Genomic DNA, 17,630 nt, shown 5'->3' with positions numbered 1-17,630 from the left:
ACTGGGGAGGAAAAAAAATCACTGCGGACAAGGACCACAGGAATGGGGGGGGGGTACCCTCGCCCCCTCCTCCTGCTGAGCTCCTAGGAGGGCGCTTGAAGTCGGCTTGGTGTCACCCTGCCAAGCTCGTCCGAGACCCCGGAGCGCCAGGGAAAGGCCACCTCGCTTTCTTCCCAGCCGCCCCCTCCCCCTCCTCAACAATCGCGACTGCGATTAACAAACCTTAAACTTTTTCCCCACCGCCTCGCACCCCCACCGAGGGTATCTAGCAGGGGCCTAAGAGGGTGAGGGGCAGAGGGTCGCGCCAAGAGCCCCGGGAAGGCACTAGGAGGCCACTTGGGAGGCCGGCGTCGCCGACAACAGCCCCGGGGACCCTCTCCCTGCCCATGGACGCTGGGACCCGGAGCGCCCGGGAGCACCGACGGGGAGGGAAGAGCAGGGGGGAGGGGGAGATCCGAGGGCAACCCCGCCGCCGCCTCGGCGGCCACTCGCTCCCCGCCCCCTCCCCCCAAAAGTCGCCAAGCTCTCACTCAGCCCGAGTCGGAGGTAAACAAGGAGCTCGACAATGGCAGTGGGACTTGGGGACGCAGCCACCGCCCGGAGGCCCCCCAAAACTGATGAGGAGTTGCGCGGAGAGCGGTGGGTGCCCGGCTGCAGGCGGGGTCCCCACGCGGGCGGCGAGGCCGGTGTCGCCGGCGGCCCGGGAGAGGCGCGCGGGGGTCTGCGCGCGCTTGTGAGCGCAGCTCCCCGGACGGCTGCCCGTCGCTCGCTCCCTCGCTCGTGTCCCCTCGCGGCCGCTCTGCCCCCATTAAACCAGGAGTTGACTCATCCCGGCCGCGGTGGCCGCTGCCGCGTCGCGCTGGGCTCCGCGCGTCCTCCCGGGCTGCAGCCCTCGCCGCCGCCGCTGCTGCCGCCGCCGCCGCTGTGGCTGCCGCTTCTTCCTCCTCCTCATTTTAATGCGAGGCACCGGCTGGCAGCGCAGCCTCCTCCCGGCCGCCCGCAGCCTGCTACCCCGGCGGGGCCGCCGCGTCCCGGGCGCGGGAGGGGGAGGGCGGGCGGCGGGGGCAGGGTGCGGGAGGGCCGGGAGGGACCGGGCTCAAAACCCGGGCTGGAGGGCCGGGATCGGGGGAGGGGCGGGGGCGGCGGCGGCGGCCCGGGAAGAGCTGAGTGGGGCGCGCGCTGGCGGTCGGGCGCGCGAGCATCCGTAATGAGCCGCGAGCGAGAGAGGCGGGCGGCCGGCCGAGTGTACACAATGCCCGGCGGCCGGGGGCGCGGGGAGGACGCGGGGGCGCCCTGGGCAGGTGCGTGCGGGCAGTGCGGAGGAGGGGCGGCCCGGGAACCCTAGGCGGCCCGGAGGGACGGGGGCGGAGACGTGCAGGTGGTCCTAGAGGTGGGCACGCAGCCGGAAGTGGCTGGAGTAAAGAGCCCCAAGGAGTGCCTGGGTGATAGGGCAATAAAGGCGAGAAAGCCTGGAGACGCTCTCCCCAGTACTTATTCTCGAAGGAATGTGGTCTCTAAACTGCCAAAGAGTGACATCCACTAACAACTGAGTCAGGGCTTTCGGAACAAGTCAGAGCCACTGATAGTCAGACACTTTGGACTTCTGAAACACGCGGCCCGTAGTGCTGGAGTTAAACTAAATTTGGGTCACTGGAAACACACCTGACTTGCTATTACAAAGGAAAAGATGTCATCATTCTTAAAATACTTCCCATCGGGCGAATATTGGAAAGTTTGGGTTGGTGAATGCATCTGGTGCAGCAATGCTTTTGTGATCAGGAGAAACTAAATACAGTCCACATAAAAACGAACACCGTAACATCTCACCCAAAATACAAAATGCATTATTTAATCACTAAGGTCTTTAGTTCACCAAAAAAGCAGTTCATCAAGCAAGAGCTAAATGTTATATCTTGAAGAATGCAGTAGTAGGGGAAAGATGTAGGTCTGAAAAACACTGTGATACAGTTTTTAAAAAGCAACAAGTTAGGACAACTACAGAGATAAGGATGAGATATGCAAATGAAGCTCTTTAAAGCGACCAATACACTCTAAGGCACACTGTTTACACTAGAAATCTTTAAAAAAAAAAAAAAAAGCAGAAGGTAGAGGAAATTGTGGCCTCCTGGAGAAGGATGAGTTTAAGGAGAAGCAAAAGAAAATAGATCTCTCCAAGAGCGCCCAGGTTTCGCCCACAAACCGGAAAGGTTAGTCAAAATCAAGGAAGGCAGCTGTAAATAGTGGCACCAAAGCCTTGAGCAAAAAACGAACATATGATAGTGAAACAGAAACATGCCATCCAAAACAAGGGAAGAAGTTTAAACAGCTTTCACCACAAAGGATAAGAGTACATTTTTAAAAAGTTGAAATGTGTGGGAAATGTGGAGGCTATTTACAGTATAATAATCAATAAGGAAAATACAAATACAGCCAAATATAGCACTCGTGTGGGAGTCTATATTGTGACTGGAGGCTAAACTTATTTTGAAAGATATTTGATATTTAAAAGAACAAACATGATTAACTTGATAAAAACAATGATGTTTTTTCAATAGGATGCATTAAAATTTTAGCCTCCAATGTGGATATCTGAATAGCCCTTCAAATTGGTAATGCCTGACATCTTTCCCTGAAACCTGACCTTTCTTAGTTGGTACAGTGTGTTCTAGTGTAATGCTGGATGAATTAACAAACAATAATAAAAAGAGAAGATAATTTATACTGGCCTACAAAGGCAACAATATGTCACTGGCTCCTGCACTCTACTTCTATTGAATTCTTAGAAAAAGAAGGAAGGGGCAGATTAGCCAGCTGCTGGTCATGACAAACTTGGAGCTAAGAGACAAGAACACTAAAAACAAAGGAGTTTTCTAAGATGACAGCACGGGAGTGAAAATGGTGTAAATGTTTCTCCGATAATTTTACACAAATAAGTTTGACAAAATGCCTGACTGCCTCAGTCTCATGATGACCTGATCAATGCTAATGTAACCTGGGAAATTTTAATCTGAACAGTACCTTTCAGGAATCACTATCTATTCAAAAACAAGAAACATAAAAGTATATAATAAGGATTGATATGGCCTTGAGAAAATTATAGAATAAATGAGCATAATGGCATCTGATAATGACTTTATTATAAAGAGTAACAATATAGTAAAATCATCAATCAGTTAGTCACACACATTTCCCTAGAGCACATTTTTTAGCCCCAAACTATATGTTTTTAAAAATAGAATGGGTAAAATGGCACAAAGCTGATACCTAGTGATATGCCATAGTGATGGGCTTTATTACTATATATGCTCATGAGAGTGTGTATATGTGTGTGATCTTCCTCTTTAGTACACTCACTGTAGCCACTAAGTATTGACCAGTAAAACTCAATCAAAATAATAAGAAAGAATAAAGATAATTATATCACCCTCCAAGATCTATGTGAGTATGAGTTACCATGTTGGGGGTGGAGGAAACATTACCTGATTCTACAGGGACAGTTTATCTTTAGCCCTTAAGATGCAAGCAAGTATTGAAAAAAGTTAAAACAAAATAAAATTTATAGATCTTGCTATCAAACTGGAGAATTTCAGCAGCCTCAGTCCTGTAGCACCAGTTCATGGATGCAGTCAAAACAGAGTGCATCAGTCTTCTCTCATGTGAAAAGGGCATCGAAACTGGCTACACAAAGGAAATGACCATGAGATATTATATCAAATACACAAGACTGTTAAAAACTTAATGAAAGGACTGCTGCATGTTTCAAACGTTAGCCAAAGGCATTAAAACACATTTAGAGTTCTGAATAGTGTACATAAACAGAAGATGCATTTAGAACCTGAATGCTTTCAGATACTGCAGCTCCTCTGGTGACTGTGGTGATGCAGCAGTCACCAGCAGAACACTTTCTGCAGGTATGGTTTGGATTTGATCATTTTTAATTCAAATACAGTTGGCTATCTCCACCCAAAGCAGCTCCATCTATGTAGCACATGGCTTTTTTGTCAACTCTTTGTTTTTTGGTTTTAGCTGCAGGTGTTGTTTTCTATATATGAGTTTCTGGGACTATGGTCCATGTTGGCCATAGAAGGATGTCTATTCCAGCCATATGTTTTGCTGTCATGTGTCTCATTTTGTCTGTCTGGGATGTCAGTACTGATTTCTACATCATTTCTTGAATGGACAAAAACCAATTTGCTAGAACAGGAAACACTGAGGTTGCAGCCCAAACAACTTCAAAAAAACATATTTTGGTGAGGAAATGCAATATCCTGTAAACATTTGCAGCCTCTTGTCTCATATTATCTATGACCAACATCATGACAACTGCTTACAGTTTGAGAAAAAAGTTTGCATTCTATGTCCGCATGTAGCTTTATAAGCTACAACCCACATTTTGGAGGTCATGAAAGGGCATATGCTAACTGACTTACTCTGATATTTGTGGGTTCTGTAGCCAACTTGACCCAGCCTTGAACTTGGGGAAGTTCAAGTGCACCACCTCATGATTTTCTCTTACGAAAGTCCCTGACTAATCCTACTGGAAGTTATGGGCCCTTGTATATATTCTTGTAGCAATCTGTATTTCTCCTTTGTAACAATCATCGAGTTCTTAATCAGCTAACCATTTGCGTGATTATTAGTCAAGCAAACATCTCTCTTATCAGGCTGCAAGCCCTGCGAGTGCAGAAGTATCGCTAATTGCCATAGATCAAGAACTGAATATGGTATTCCTGTAATATTTGCATTTTGACTGCATATAGAGGAGCAAAGAGCCCTTGGTACCATTTGTAACCAATCTTCACCATTAACTTCACAACAGTACTTATGTATTGCAGAAATGAGAAAGCGGAATACTGCAGAAGGTTGTTACATCACTCAATTTTCAATTAATTAAAATTACATAAAATTTACAAGTTAGTTCTTCCCATCCACTTCAAGTGTTGCATAGTCACATGGCTCGTGGCTCTCACAGTTGCACAGTGTAGACTGTAGGACACTTACTCCCCCATTGTAGAAAGGCCAACCGGGCAGTACTTACCTAAAGAAATGTAAAATGACTAAATGAGCCCAGGATCTGCTCCAAAGGAGTCTTACAGGTGCTGACTGGCTTTCAGACATTCTAATGATGTCTGAATGGAGATCATTTTCCATTTTAAAATTAGCCCAAAGATCTGTAATGTTACATGGAATGAGACTAGTGTACCACTGAATACAAATTTAAGGTAACTTTCCAGACATGTCTGCACTTGAGAGGGTCCTGTAATACATCTGCAACAATATGCAGTTATTATAGATGCTTGCTGTGAGTGCTTCACTACCATATATGAAAAGGTATAAACCACAGCTTCCTCGTGATGCTAACACAAACCCCCTTAGCTGTGGATCTTTGTGCAGCTCTAACTGTAGATACCTACTCAAACTGGGAGAGTATCCAGCGACCAAAACCTGGTACATTGTAGAAAAAAATATCAGAGCCTGGAAAAGGTTGCAGGAGAGAGCAAAATATAATGGTGATGAACTTCAAATCCAAGTTTCAAGTGTTTGGGGTTTTACCCCCACCTCAAGTAAGTTGGGTTCAGTATAGCCAGACTGATAGTTACCAAAGTTATGTCCTCTAATTCCTCTGAGGTTGGATGTAAATGCTCAAAGATAACTTGTGATGTTCTCGACAGACAGGTCATTATCACTGCAATGCTAGCTGTCACAGCTGGCAAGGTGGCTGGGCCCTTACACCGCCAAAATGGATTTTTACTAGCAAAGATTTTCTGAACAAAAGTTTTCAAAACTAAGTTTCCATCCACAGATGTTAATATGAATCTTTCTTTTACAAGGTATAGTATAAATAATTTAATCAAAATTGGTATTTTTGTCTAGACCCATATCTAAAATTGAGTAGAGATCAGAAAAGATTCCTATAGTCACCACCAAGTCCACTTAGTGTAGGACCACCATTGTACCCATGTTTCCAGATGCCTGGTTTTATATTATGACTCCTGAAATGAATGAACTTCATGCTCCTTTCTCTTGGGATCCTTGTCCCAAACCTGGTATGCTGCTGGAAAAGGGCAGCAAAGGCTATATAGCTATGGCTCATTCTCTCCTTCCTCTGGTGTCTCATCGTGCTACCCATCCTTCCAGCTGGGTAGCGTTCAGTATGCTATACTGGTCCTCCGAACTGCAAGGCTCCAAGCATCTTAACATTTCTTACATGTCTGTATATCCCTGGATTCTTTCACTATGCCTATCACCATGGGAAGAAATCCCTGAACTGTTTGCAGAAGAGAGTGCTTAAGAATCTTAGGAAGAAAAGGCAGGTATGGGGATCACAGCCCACTGCAACTGAATGAAATGGTTGAAAGTGTGTGAGTTGGACAGTGTTTTAAGATTCCCAGGATGTCTCTGCTAAATGATCAGGTCTGGTATCCACTAACTTAGACAGTATTTTGGAGACGGACTCAAATGGGCCCACTAGGACACTCCTGAACTGAGGTTTTTAACCTACTCCTGGGGACACTTAGAAAGACAGGGTTGTCACAGGAACCAGTAGTGAATGCTTCAAAACTCAAGTAGATGCAGGCATTTGTTCCAAACAGACAGATAAGGGGTGGGAACAGGATATTAGATCACCGAGTTGGTAAAAAGGGGTCTGCTGTCCGAGGAACCATGATAAATTAGCATTTGGGAACTTGCTTGAGATTTACTGGGGTGCCAGAAATCCTATGCAGGTATGTGATTTATCATCACAGACATAAGCGACTAACCACAAAATTACACATGGAAGCTCAGGTCTACAGCAAGTCTATTATTTACTGGAGCCAGAACTATCCAAGTTTCCTCTAAATCTTTTTTTTTTTTTTCAACTCAGTTGAACGTGATTTTTTTCCCTCCCCTCAAAACCACTGTTTAACCTTGAGTGGGCTTTTCAAACAATTGAAAACTTTTCTTTTTTTCTTTTCCAGACTGTCCCTGAAGTTTTCATGCTGCTCGTGCCCTGGATGCCCTGTAGCTAACTGAGGAACACTTCAACCTTGAATGGGAAGGAAGGATTCTTGAGCATCCGGGAGACTCGAATTCCAATGAATTCCAACAGTAACTCTTCCCTTCCCTTAGTTAGGACAGACAACTAGAGTTCCTTAGAGATGGAGATATTATCGTTAATGTTTTCTGGTTTAGTTTCAGGATTGAAGAGCTTGATGCCACAATAGGCCCAAATCCTAGTCCCAGTAACATCCATGGGGACATCAGCCAAGAGCATGTCTGTCTGGTACTGCACTGCCACCAGCCACCAAATGCCACAGGACACTAGCAGGGGATAGTCCACTGCAAAGGAAAGCCACAACCTGAGACAAAGCCTTCTCACTGGGAAAATGATTAGACTCCATTTTAATGCTTAAAATTTGATCAGGCAAAAGAGGAAGTTAATTCAAAAGTAAAGTGATATGTGGCTGATGGAAGGATTCAGAAGAGATGGTGATGACGGCTGTTCACTACATGTGAATATAATCAATGTCACTGAACTGAATCCTTAATGTCATCAAAATGGCATATTTTAGGTTATATATTTACCACAGGAAACAAATTTTTAAAAAGTCAGCTATTCCTGAGAGCTATTGTCATTAACACATCATGCCAGCTTCAGAGAAACAATGAACTCCATGACACTGAACAGTCGTCACCCCTGTACCAACATCCCAGGGCTGTGCTAATGGCCACAGTCCAGTCTGGTCTAGAGAAGTCATTCCTAGGATGAATGGGTGACCCAGGACAATTCACCTGGTCTAGTGATCACCAACCAATATCTCACCCATTCTGAAGACCCTCCAATGCCAGAGGACACTTCTCTCTTAACATTTTATTCAACACAGTATCTGAGCAAAGGAGGAAGAGAGAAAAGACTAAATGAAACACAGGAGCACAGTCAGTCCAAAAGTGTACCTTTTCCAAAAGCCCAACAATTATGCTCACAAAGCAGCACCTCTTCCCTCTGTCCAAGTAGGAAAGCATCGTTGTGAGGACAGTATAATGTACTCTACATAGTAATCTATAAATTGTTTGTATTTGGAGACTTTAGACCCTATTTTTATAAAACAAAGTTCTTCAATGTAAATTTATGTAGTTTCAAATTTAGTCAGCTCTCTGATAGGGATCAGGATCAAAGTAGTTAACTTCTTATCCAACAAGTAGAAACATTTTTTCCTATGCTATGCTGTCCTGGGTAGAGTATGATGTCATCTATTTCTGATGACTTTGTATTAGATATTTTTACATTAATGGTGAAATTTTTAATGAACTGGAATTAATTTATAAATTATATTTTATTCAAGTTCATATTTATATAGATGTATTTTTCTGACATGCATGACTAAGGAATATTAGTGTTTAGTGACTCTAAATTAAAGATATATTTATTTTGTGTAAAAGCATTAATTATTATAAATAGCTTTACAATATATCTATAGAAGATCTAGTTACCTGTCTTAAAGGTGCCTCGTTATTAACATGCTTACTGTGAAACTTAATTTATTAGATAACTAGCATGGACTATAAATATACATGTATGTATATTACAGCTGATAATATGTTTATAAATCATACTATACTGTAACTTTAAAAAAAGAACTAGAGGGGCTGAAGGGATGGTTCGGTGGTTAAGAGCACTGGCTGCTCTTCCAAAGAACCTGGGTTCAATTTCTAGCACCAACATGGCAGCTCACACCTGTTTGTAGCTCCAGTACCAGAGTGTCTGACACCCTCACACAGGTAAATACATGCAGGTAAAACACCAATGTATTCAAAATAAGTCATTAAAAATTTAAAAAAAAAAAGAACTAGAGAGCCTTGAGGCTATTTTTTAATCATTTATTTTATTTACTTTTTATACTTTTTAAAGGATTTTCTCATTTGTGATATATATACTCATGACAGTCTGGAAACTACACTGCTGGAAGATTGGTCAGTGCCAGCTGTTTTCCTATTCCTTCTACAGTGAAGCTGTGCTCCGTATTCATGGTACATTTTATGAAAATGAAACTTCTCATCTCTCCTTGGAGGTGATTAAGGCCCTGGAGACCAAGTCTTGAGTTCACTTTGTACACAGGGAATTTATCACTAAAAATTTACAAAGCTTCAAAATAAGTGTAAATGTGTCTTTGAGGCTGGCAAGAGCTACAGTTTAGGATATAAAACCAACTCTTGTGGTATTCTTAATAGATTGGAAAAACTCAATGGTCTGGCCAATATCCAAGTATGTGTAAACATCTATGTATATATGTATACACACACATATATAATGTACACAGGCATAACATGATAAATAGACAGTTAACACTTGTGTAACATGCAAGAGTTTGTTACTCAATTAAAAAGTGGGAGACCATTGTTTTCATCAGACACCCTTTAAAACCACAGTTGGTTAATGTAACATCCTATTATTAAGCAACTCTCACAAAAAGGGTATATGACACAGTAGAAAACAAGAAAGAAGAAAAGGTAGGGAAACCAGGTATGGGCCTTCCTTCCCATTTCACTATCCTAGCTGAGTGACCACTAGCTAAGCATGATTCCACAGCTGTAAAATGAAGGGACAGAAGCAGATGTTCAGGGCCACATCATACTTTTAATGTAAAAACTAAGTTCACTTTAAAAGGGAAATAAAGACACAGGAAATTTCTCACATGCTATATTAGATGTTTATCTATATATAAGAGGCAGGTGTCAAACAAACAAATAAAAAAAAAAAAAAAAACCACTAAGGCAAAGAGAAACTTTAACTCACCAGATTCCATCTGTTACATCTGAATTCATGCATAATTGATTATCCATGACTGGTAAGTTCTTTTCTCAGTAGCCGACCACAGTTTTCTAAACATTATGTATTCAATCACTACTAAAGTAGAAGGCATTTCAGAAACAGGCAGGATAAGAATATTTTAAATGAAAAATTACATGCTGGTTAATAATAATAGAGCTGACCTATGTTTAAGGGAGAGAAATTTTAATCATGTGCATATTAAATATTAATAACCTATTCTGTTATTGTTATAATAAGGTTAAGTAGGCTTCACCATGTTTAAGGAAAGCAAGAGAAAGAGAAACACATAATAGTACAAAAGCTACAGAGACGGGACAGACCTAAGGAAAATGTGTCAATAATAAACAAGAGGAAATGAGAAAGAAGGAGAGGAGGAAGGTGGAAGCTAGTCTCTGTGTCATTATGACTGCCAGAGTACTGGCAGAAAAGCAGCATCCTTTTATTTCAGTTTTAATCATTTCTGAATTTTAATACCCAGCTCCTTTTGTAATTCTCCTGGCATTCCCCATATGCCTCCATCCCAGCCAAAACACCAGTGTAAATTAAATGGCAGGCAACCACATTACTGATGTAGCCTTCTCAAAGACCCTACCAGGTGACCAAACGCAAAAGAAGGTAAGCCTACCTTACATCCCTCAGGACCTCCAGCCAATTAACTGTCTCAGTGTCTGTTACTGTCTTTAATTTTGAAAAGGACAGTGGTTAGGGATGCTACAGAGAGAATCGTTAAAAAAAAAAAAAAAAAAAATCAAGCAAGCCAGTGGTAATACAATAATCAGTGACCATCAGGGCCTGGAAAAATGAGTTTGCTCTCACTGGCACTAAGGAGCATCACATGATTATTTAATTACAGCTCTAATTTTTGTCTCGTGGATGGCAACATATCAACAATTAATAGGGCAGATAGAGGAGAGTATGTTTTAAAGAGACAGAATGTGTGTGATAACATTATAGGTCACACAGCAGTGCACCACTTAAAGAATATTTTTTTGTATGTAACTAAGTAAGAGTGCCTTGCAAATAGTCCCACACATGCTTTCAAAAGATAATAAAATTTTTAAAAGAAGTGTCCTTTTTAGATAATATTCAAAGCATTCCCATAACCTTTCCGAAAGTTAACGTCCAGCTAACAAGCCTTCTAGTTGACTCTGGGTTAAGTTTTAAGGAATAGAAGGAAATTCTCTCATATAAATACCCGAATCTTATTGTTGGAAAATGAGGTACACAACTACAGTTCTTTGTCTTCACGCATTCATCATGGCTGACATCTACTTAATGGGGTCCTGAGAAAACTGTAGTTGGAAAGAGGCCGTAGAGACGAGAGCACCACTCGTCCACCCTATGCTGGGCTCTGGAATATCAGCTAGCCCAACATGGTGACCCAGCAGCAAATTCAGGGCAGTGCTTTGGGTAGATTCTGGTGAAATTTGTTATCACAGCCTAACATCAAGGGACCATGGAACTAAACAGAGACTTAACATAATCCTAAAGGAAAGTTAGGAAGAATAAAACAGAAACTCTAGTTCTTCTATCCAAAACACAACAGAATACAGACTTAAAGAAGACAAACCTTCCATTATCGACAAAACTGGGATCATGGGAGGACCAGATGCTCATAGGACTTCGGCAATAGCACACAATTCATCGACATGAATTATATTTAATATTTACCCAATTATTAATTTTGATTTCCTTAAATGAGTGCTTATTATATGTAAGACTGAGAACACTAACTGTTCAACCTCTCCTATTTTATCTGTTATAGAAATGTAGCTTAACTTAACTCCTTTTTGTAGTTTCATAACTTGTATGATAACAAATAAGTACAGTATCTACAAACTTGTCAAAGTAGGAATGCTCTTGTGTTTTTAAATGCTATATTAGGAAGATACAAAATCTACAAATTCATCAAGGGAATTGTTAACCAATGCATGGGAAGTGTTTAGATGTTAAAACTCTGTGGTTTCTGTCTCTTAACTGCTGTGCCAGAAGCCATAGTTTAAACCTAGATTTGAGATTTAGACAATAAAATCATCACTGTGGTCAGCTGTTCAAGTGTATTTTAAGTATTGGGTTATATGAAATTGATAATAATGTAAATTGTCTGAAGGACACTGACTACAATGATTCCACAGAAATATTTATCAGGCTAAATCAACTCAATAAGCAATCTTCTGCTTGTCTATGTTGGTCAAAGTCATCAAGAAACAAGGCAATGTGGGCATCTCAAAATACAGGCTGCAAGAGCTGACCCTGTAGTGTATGCAGTAACTGTATCCAATGGCAGGAGCAAGAGCCACGGAACCAATGCTAACAGAAAAAAGGAAAAGCAAAGGCACTCCATTGCTTGCAGAAGTTTTAAAATTAGAGTATTTTAGTGAAAACCTTTGATGATTCTTGACCAAAAATGTGACTCCATACATTCTGTTAAAATAAAAAAAGATATTTTTCAAGAATCTAGCAAGCAGCAGCTTGTATCCAACCGAGAGTATACATCATTCTTTCTTAACGTGGTTGCTAATATACAGTTAACATGTCTCAGAAAAAGGCTGTAATTAACTGTCTACTGCTCTAATAACACTAATAAGCATACAGTATGATTAAAATAAAATGACTCCATACACACTAAAGCTGTCATTTTTAAACTTTTAAGATAATGTTCTAAATTGTTTCTTAGTCCTCTTAAACCATCAAAAAAGTAGCTCACCTCTCAGAGTTTTGGAAGCATAGTTATTAAAATAGGGTTCCTGCCTCCCACAGACTAGGGGACTCTTCTACCATTAAGCAAGGCATCTATTGTTTCACTCAGGTTATTTAGTGGATTCTACAAAATCTTTAAAAATGTAAAATGGTGTGCATTTGTATTTTGTCCTTCATTCATTAGTCAAATGTTTTCTTGGAGAAGAACTGGCTTGCTAAATATCAAGAATCACATAGAATTAATTGTTGTTGATCTCCAACGATTCCCATTGTCTGGTTCACTGGAATAGGAAAACCCGATTGCATTCAACATCAGACAGCTAATTATTGCAACAATATACTCAAGGATACCTTCATTTCAAGAAATATCTGCATACAATGACTGTTATTTTATTTATAAAAGTATTACAATGAAATATTTATAACATAAAACTTGTTTTACCTTAAAGTCCTTACTATACTAAACATTAAAAGGCCAAACTGTCATTTACACCCTTTTAACAGCACATCATAAACTACTGAGTAAGATTACAGAGGAATCTCTAGCCATCAGCTCTGGCTTCCAGGAAAACTGCATCTCAAGAATTCCCCACTATACAGATGACACACTGTCTTTTCTTTAAATACCTCAAGGAAAGAAGGTCTAAGAATTTCCCTCGTGGAGACTACTAGCATATTTTACCCCTCAACAATGAATACCCACTGAAAAACTCTGTCCTTGGCTCCTAGTCCCAATTATCCACAGCTGAGAAAAAAGCAATATCCCACAGAGACAAACACCCATCAAAGCCTGTCAGTCGCTGTAGCTGCAACCCTGATTCTCCACATGGAGAGCTGAGTGCCTGGAGTAACTTTTCTGACACTTACCCTCTCAAATACCAGAGGTTGATCTCCAAAGGTAGCCCTAGAAGGGTCTTTGATGGGGTGACAGTGCCGAAGTTCTCTCTGGCACGCTAGCAAGGCAGGCACATCTCAAATGAGGTGGTTACCAGTTGCCTGGGAAGCAGCTGGACTATGTCTGCAGATCTGAGGGTGTACCACAAATCAGGTCACAGCTCTGAGTAGAGTCCACCCCCTTCATCTGGGTACAACGCCCTCTACTTCCGGCACACCTGGGTAGGGGGAGAGAAGGGAGCAGCGGAGGGAGGCTGGCTTAGATCTACAGCATTCTAGTAAAGTCACAACAAGGTGGAGCCAGACATCTACCTCTTGTGCATGGGTTTCACCCTCATTACTGGGTGATGCACCCCTAGGTACTAAAAAATAAGTGGCTCTAAAGTGAGTGATGGGTAAAATAAAATAATAAACTTCAATGTTTTATCCATCATGATCTTCCCTCACCTAGAAACAGAACAGACTCTGAATGTTTGATTACAAGCTACTTCTCCACCAAATGTCAAATAACTGGACCAAATAAATTCCAGCAGAAAGTAGTGGTATAAATCCCAGGATATCAGTTAACTGCTTTTCATCCCTCAGAACTGAACTAGATCCCAGACTAACTGAATCACATCCTTGAAAGTCCACTGAAGGAGGTGGTTAGAATTACTATTACAAGCCTCCAAGACAGCAACAACTGTGCAAGTGATACAGAATGACTTGAAGGAATAAAAATAGGTCAATATGCTAGAGAAATGCTCTACTACTAAATCTCACCTGGAATACATATACACACAATCTGTATCTATTTACTCTAAAATGAAATATCTGATCTTTAAAAAGACTAAAAAAATAAATAAATAAATAAAAATAAACAGCAAAAGGTACCGTTGGCATAAGATCAAAAGTACAAAATAGTGTGTGTTAATGTGTTGATCACACTATGAAGACATCAAGTTTAAATAGACTCACCATTGAGAACAGCAGTTAGCAATGATATATAAATTACCATAGGAGATGCTTTTTCTTTGAGAGAGTGGAGGGAAAGAGCCTTGTGTAAGAGGTTTGATTTACATGCTTGCTGTATTAAGACCATATTCTGTACTGATGTCAGTAGAGAACGTGGTTAGAGATTGACAACTGTACAGGCAATAAGATGGAGATATCCTTAGACAATTTAAACAACAATAAGCCATTTCTCAAGTTAGTCATGAGTTTGGGCATTCAACTTTAGCGGGATGTTGAAGTTTCAGGGGGAGCCTGAAAGACAGGGACCTTGAATTGACAAAGTTAAACAAATATATTCAGTATTATAAAATAAAAGTGGCAACAACTCTTATTTTGAGGATGGCAGATTAACAACAAGAAAAATAAGAAGGCAAGAGTATGTCTAGAGGGGAGCTAAGAAGCAACCACTCAACCAGGAAGCCCTACTTTATAGGTATGTTTGCAGAACTCCATTAAAAACTGAAACATTCTGTCCAAGAACTGGAGAGGAAGAGCCCGTATCACAAGTGTGATCTAAGAATCAGATAGTTTGATCTATTTGGAACTTTGCAGAAAGTTAATTTAGTAAACACATACTTGAATGTGCTTGAACACATCTGTCCAGGGGATGCCTCAGGATGACTGTGCTCAGTGGCATGCCAGCACGCTGGGAGTGTGACACTGCAGTGTGAGTGCAAAGGGAAAGTGTCCAACAGTTCTCCCAACTAGTTTTCACATGGCAGAAATGAGAAGATGGAATGCTTCCTTAAAGTTTTGTTACCAGGGAATATGGGAAGAAAAACTGCTCTCGACCCCTTCCTCTCAACCAGGAAGAGTGTGAATCCCTGGGTTACAGCCCAGGTAGATATTAAAATAGAGACAGAGCCGTTATTTAGTGGTGACAGGAATATAAATACGTGCACTAACCTATAAACTGGTATTTACTTCGGGAAGGTAAGTAATATTTTTCCTCTGATTGCTGAGCTGTCAGTTTAATGCAGCGTAAATAAACAGTAGGTACCTGCCAGCTCAAAGTAGGAAGTGCTCATTGCACACGAGGAGCAGATCACTGAAGCCTGGTGCTCATCATGCTGAAACATAACTTTCATTTTACCAGAAAATATACCCTACTGTGGGTTATTTTTCGTGCCTGATCTATTAATTAACTTAACTCTATTCTGCCAAAATGTAAATTAATTTGTAAAAAAAAAAATTACCACAGAGTTTTGGAATATGAAAACCAAATCAATTTCAAAAGCAAATACTAAAAATGAATGCTTCATATAATAAGCACAAGCTATTTAAAGGCAAAAAAGGATAAAGAACATATTTAAATAACAGAACTGAATAACCTGAGTTATTTACTTTACTCAAAATCTTCCCTGCTAATTAAAAGCAACTAGCACCTCTAATATTCTGTCACCTTATGCGAGTGTGGTCTTTTTCATGTCCATGCATAGTTTGCTCTCTGAAACGTCTAAAGGGAAAGCATTTACAGGAAGTAAGCTGTAGTCTCTTATTTCAATAGGAAGAGCTCTGATGACACCAGCGAGGACAGCGAGGTCGGAGACCCTTCCTAGCAGCATTTGTGAACAATGTGGCTTTCTTTCTACTTTCTGTGTGGCACAAAGCTACGGCAATACACATCAGCTGATTTTCCCTTTTATATACAGGTGCTGAGAAAAATATTTTGTGGCATCATTTTAAATGAGAATTCATCTTAAAAGTATAAAAGGGCACTTGGCAAGGTCTTCCATGTAAAACATGAACACAATTCTGATATCCAATCAATAATTTACGCAGGAAAAAAAGAGGTTTTTTTTTTTTTTTAAAAAAAAAAACAAGATAGAATATTTTTGCATTCAACTATAATGTCTAGACATAATTAGAAGATTGATTTAGTCATATGCATTTATGTACTTCATCAATTCCAAGTACTAATATAATATTAATTGCAATCATCCAAGATAACATGTATGGAAGAAATGATGTATTTATAAGCAGAGCCTATCTATGTATGTCCTGTTTGGAAATTTACAGAGCAGGTGAAAACCACTGGAGTGCTTTAGAGAGTCCCTGTTGTATAGCCATGTTGTGTTTAGCTTAACACTGTTTGTAACCAAAAGATTTCTACAATAATGAGGAACAGGTACCTATCACCTGACCTTTTAGGCCCAATTTACAACCCACAACCTGTCACATGAAAAAATAAGTGAAATTCCCTTCTAGATTTTCAGACCTCGCTGGTTTAATGTTTCTCAGCCATCACTCTGCAGCAGCATCTTGTTTAGTCACAGGTTCATATAGCTGGCAACAGACTTCTTTGCAGAATAAACTAATATTCATTTTGTTGTTGCTCTTGTTTAAGATGCCAGGAGACAAAGGAACTACTTTTGTAGATCATCAACCAAAGAAGAATATATTAATTTATTACAAGTGAACAAAAGACATTCCTGTTGAATACTTTAACATACAAAGAACTATTATTTATTACATATTTCAGCTTGTGGGAAAGTAAGGAATGCATTGATTCTGGAAATAGCTATGTGGATTTGGGAAGTTCTCTAGGTCTTTATCATTGTTCTCCTCCCCTACCTCGCATACATTTAAAGAAGCTGTTACTTCAGGGAGGAAATCCCTATTTGTTCTTTTTTCATCCATCATCTCTATTCATTATTCAGAAAGGAAAACAAAATTGAGCAGTGATTTTATTTCTCTTGCATAACCTTGTTACATGTAGCCATATTCAAATTTAACAATGCTTTGTATTTTATTGCTACTGTTTACATATTATGTATTACATATGACTGAACAACTCTACATTTAAAATATTGTTTCCATTAGAAAAAAATGAACTAATAAGTGTCAAATGGAGATGAAGAATAAACATACTTGGTATATTTATAAGATGGGGTCATTTAAAATGCACACAAATAGGATGAATATTTTGCTACTGTTACATGTTATATAGTATGCACACTGCTTAAAGTGTATTTATTGATCAATGCCCTTAACCAAGTTAATTAAAGTATTTCTGCTTGATGACTGTATTAAAGCTTGGGAGGTAGCAAATGATGCCTCCAGTTACTTTTGCTAAATTAAATTGAAATTAAGCAGTTAGTATAACCTTTCCTAACAATGTGAGAAAGACTGAGTAAATATATTAAATTTGTTTCACAACAGATGTTTTGGTTGTTAATATTTAAGATGCCTATATGTGGTATTCCCGTCTGCCCATTTGTCAAAAATATTA

At 40.2% G+C, this 17,630-nt stretch overlaps 1 protein-coding gene across 3 annotated transcripts in view; it reads right to left on the bottom strand.

Annotated features, from left to right (window-relative positions):
* Satb1 (SATB homeobox 1) overlaps window positions 1-17,630 on the bottom strand; it is a 92,305-nt gene that overhangs the window by 72,239 nt on the left and 2,436 nt on the right. Inside the window, exon 1 of one of the 3 annotated variants that reach the window (XM_036167560.1) lies at window positions 13,379-13,457. The exons of the other annotated variants lie outside the window; for them this stretch is intronic. The gene's annotated coding sequence lies outside the window, so the exon portion shown is untranslated. Of the gene's footprint in view, window positions 1-13,378; window positions 13,458-17,630 lie in introns of those variants that run through there. 3 annotated transcript variants of the gene reach the window in all.

Source organism: Onychomys torridus, chromosome 18 (assembly GCF_903995425.1).
Source record: "Onychomys torridus chromosome 18, mOncTor1.1, whole genome shotgun sequence".
NCBI lineage: Eukaryota > Metazoa > Chordata > Mammalia > Rodentia > Cricetidae > Onychomys > Onychomys torridus.
Note: the sequence above shows the minus strand (reverse complement) of the source record. Positions and strands in the feature narration are given on the sequence as shown.